A 3,838-nucleotide genomic window follows, 5' to 3' on the forward strand; every position below is an offset into this window, starting at 1 on the left:
AAAATACAGCAATCATTTCCCATCTTGATTTCTGAACTGAGTAGTTTAGCTTTGCTATTTTATGTTAATTTTAGTCTGTCTTTGTGTCTGTTTTGAGCATCATGGTTTATGTTTATAATTGTCTATTACTGTTTACATTTTTAATCATTGCTTAAAACAGGTGGTTGTTACAGTACAGTTCATCTGTACTGTTTTCCCTCATGTTGAATATATTTAAGGGGCTGACGTTACTGAGAGATGCTTCCTGGCTCTCCTACTGTGCTACCACAATATGTTATTTTATTCTCCACAAATATAAATTATCTTGCGACCGCCTTTAGAATCCACACCCCCTGCCTGAGAACTACCGGGTTACAGAATTACAGAGCAGCCAAAAGTAAAAGGCACAATAAATTCTCCCGTCACTCACATTAAAACAATAACAAAAGACAAAAGTAGTTTGACGCCATCTGAAATGGCGTGGGATCATGGGATTTGTTTTCTTGACTGTTAAACAATCACTACAGCTGAGTTTAGTCTCGCTCGCATCCTTCCTGCTTCACTCTCTGACATATCCAACGAATCCTGTGTCAGCAGCTAGCAACTAGCTAGCAATGGCTGACAGGAAGCGTACTGTTACTTGCCAGCCCCTGATGATGGGGACTGGACTGTTTCTAGCTGAGGTGTGGCTTCATTCACTATAAAAGCAGAGCCAGTTCACTGCTGAGTCTATTGATCTGCTCTCCAGCTCACAGTAAGTTCACTTGAAGATATCTGGGCATAACTGTCATAAAATATGCATGTATCTGTGTAATGATAGATTAATCACCATATACATATGATATATGTACTTTGTCAACTGTATTGCATTATTTTATTATCATGTTGTTTATCAGTGAGAAATACTGATGGCTTTATGACACTGCTTTATATATTAAATTTCTTATGTAAAAGCGGACTAGAGTGTAATTAAGTGGCTTCTTTCATTTCAGGGTTTGGACCTTGTCTGAAATTCAAAAATGTACGGGTGTAACCCAGGTGAATAACTTGTTTTTTTAATTCTCCTTTTTATCTCATGCTTTTAATTTTAAGGAGCAAAAACTGACCTCCCCCTCCTTTTTTTTTCTTTGATTAGGACCATCATACTGCCTTCCACCATGCCCTCCTACGTATTGTCCTCCGACCTGTCCTCCTCCTGTGATCTGCCCTCCAGTCTGTCCTCCTCCATGTGTTCCTGTCTGTGGGCCAAGTTTTGGATTCTCTGTACCAGGGTTTAGTTTTGGGTTTGGATGCTAGAATCCTGGGCAATGAACGTAAGATTCATTTGATTTATTGATAAATGTAAAATGTGAATCATTGAATCTCTGTTGTACCAAAGTAACCATAGTCCAGTGACAAGAATAATAGCTACATTTAATGCATATTAAAAAGTCAACAAGTCCTCAGTCTAAAATAAGTAATTTGTATGAACATTTTTGTCTCTGCTGTAGTCCTCCTGCAGCTCCAGCACCAGCAACTCTGACCAGATGAAGATGTCTGGATGGGAAGACAAACAACATAAGCTGCAGCCTGGAGACCTTCATCCTGCTACCTTTGACTATCATAATCAATTAATTTGACCACCAAAATCTTTCTTTTCTTTTCTTTTCTTTTCTTTTCTTTTCTTTTCTTTTCTTTTCTTTTCTTTTCAAGTATTTCATTAATAAATGCAAATTAAACATCAAGTTTAGCTGTCTGACTGATTATATTCATTCTGTTGTCATAAACAACATTAAACTGCCTTCAGCTTATAATAAATGCAAGTAAACTCTTCAGTGCATTGCCTCTTTATTCTCTTTTTCATTTGATCTTATTTGCAGTCATTTTGATAATCATTTAAACATTTAAGATCTATAAAGCGAAAATGATGGATCACAGGAGATTTTATTTGGGTCGCTAAATATAAGCTTGTGGGAAAAAAATGTAAGATTAATATCCGTCATACACCTTTTATAATGCATTTTAAATGAGTATATTGTTTTACTCATGAAATATAATGAGCGAGCCTGTTAATTCCACCTGATTTCTTTTCCTGATTAGAGGAAATAAAAACAATAAGATGGCCTTCCTTCAAGTATTTAAGAGTGTGTATATAAGTGTGTGTGTTTTGAATTACAAGATAATATAAGAAAATGCAGAAATGACAGGAAAAATGGACAGGAACATTACATTCTGCACAAATTAACTCTTCCCAAGATATATTAATAAGGTCTATTGTGGTGGTCATGGTGGTTTGTCCTTTTTAAAAAGTGGGATGCTTCAAGCTTATCTTCTACATTCAACCTCTGGTATTTCACACACCGCAAAAAGCTCAGAAATGAAAAAAATCTCTCCTTTTCACTGCTTCTAAAATTAGTGGCCTTGATGAGAATGGCGCTCCCTGGTGGTACAATGTGGTTTCAACATCTGTCTACCTCTGCAGCCAGGCTGACAACATGACAGTCGCTCATGGGGAGGTAGACGTGTAAGCTGGTATCCAAGTGGAAAAAGCTTTGAACAGTGAAAATGACAAACATCACTCCTGAACTGATACAGAAGAAGAAATTTTCACAGCACTAAAAGTACTTCACTTATTTGTTGCAAAAGAGCTCTAAAAAAGTTTCTTGGGTCCATTTTTAAAAGGAGGAAAAATCTCTCTAAGATCATCCATGAAAAGACAAAATTCATGTGCTGCAGGGAGACACACAAACAGGGTGTAAATGACATGACATCATGTCAGAAATGTGATCAGAAAATGAAAACATTCCCTTTACATACACTGAACACTGTGATGGTTTAATTAAAGAATTCACCATAAGACATCTGGTGTCTGAATGCTGTTCTTACCTATGTTAAAATAACCATTTTGACAGAATAGTGGAAAAAAGAAAAACATCATTATATCAGGTGACTTTTGAACATTATTATGCATTGTGTTTATACATATGCATACCAAAGTGTTATCTGTTTTTTTGTTTTGTTTTGTTTTGTTTATTATTTATTTTTAGGTAGCAGTTCATGACCATGACCTCTTAAAGTTCTCACCTTCATCACTGACTCTATGATACTATTTCTAATATAGATTCCATCTTTTCTTCATTCTGCATATTTTTTTCTTCTCCAAAATCTGAGGATCACTCGAGCAGCCATCACGATCCCTATGGTTATCACAGCAAAGTCATATTTTGATACATTTGTCAATTCTGTTTGGACCTCATTCGGTATAGTCCTGGTGATTTAGGTGCTGTAGCACCTAACCACATCCTTATGTGTTCTAATACTTTTTCCCAAATTGGTAAAAAAAAAAAAAAAAGTTTACATTCCCAGATTGCATGTAAAAATGTTCCTGTTCTGTCTGACATTTCCAACATAAATCATTAGTCACAAGCACATCACATAAACACCTTAAAAGAACCAAAATAAAACCTATGCACTGTAATTACTTATACTGAATTTAGTTCCCCCTGACCTCCTTTATATATTTCCCAGTAATTTTCAGCATCCCTCATCACTCAGTTCACACCCTATGTCCTTCTGCCAAATGATTTTTACAGGCATGTTTTGGTAGGCCGTTCAAAATCTGTAGGACACTGTGTGCTATACAGGGTTAAAAAAAAAAAAAAAGTTCCATCACTGGATTCTTCTATTGAACAAACTGGCCCTTAGTGATACAGTCTCTTCTGTTCGTATCTCTCATTTTTTGATCAAAGACATCATTAGCGGAACCAACCACTGTTATTCTCTAAGTTGATTGACTAAGTGTGCTTTAACCAGTCCACTGAATGGGTCATTTTTCCGTTTAATTTTTCTTGTGGGGTTTTCTGCTGTGTCAAATATATGG

General features: G+C 36.0%; 1 long non-coding RNA gene across 1 annotated transcript; it reads left to right on the top strand.

The window, feature by feature from the left end:
* Nucleotides 1-406: 406 nt before the first annotated feature.
* On the top strand, nt 407-1,172 carry LOC146322450 (uncharacterized). The gene is made up of 3 exons (XR_014771267.1): nt 407-733; nt 972-1,017; nt 1,115-1,172. It is a non-coding gene; the product is annotated as an uncharacterized LOC146322450 (long non-coding RNA).
* The last annotated feature ends 2,666 nt before the right edge of the window (nt 1,173-3,838 follow it).

Source organism: Lutjanus erythropterus, chromosome 8 (genome assembly GCF_056507025.1).
Source record: "Lutjanus erythropterus isolate fLutEry1 chromosome 8, fLutEry1.hap2, whole genome shotgun sequence".
NCBI lineage: Eukaryota > Metazoa > Chordata > Actinopteri > Lutjaniformes > Lutjanidae > Lutjanus > Lutjanus erythropterus.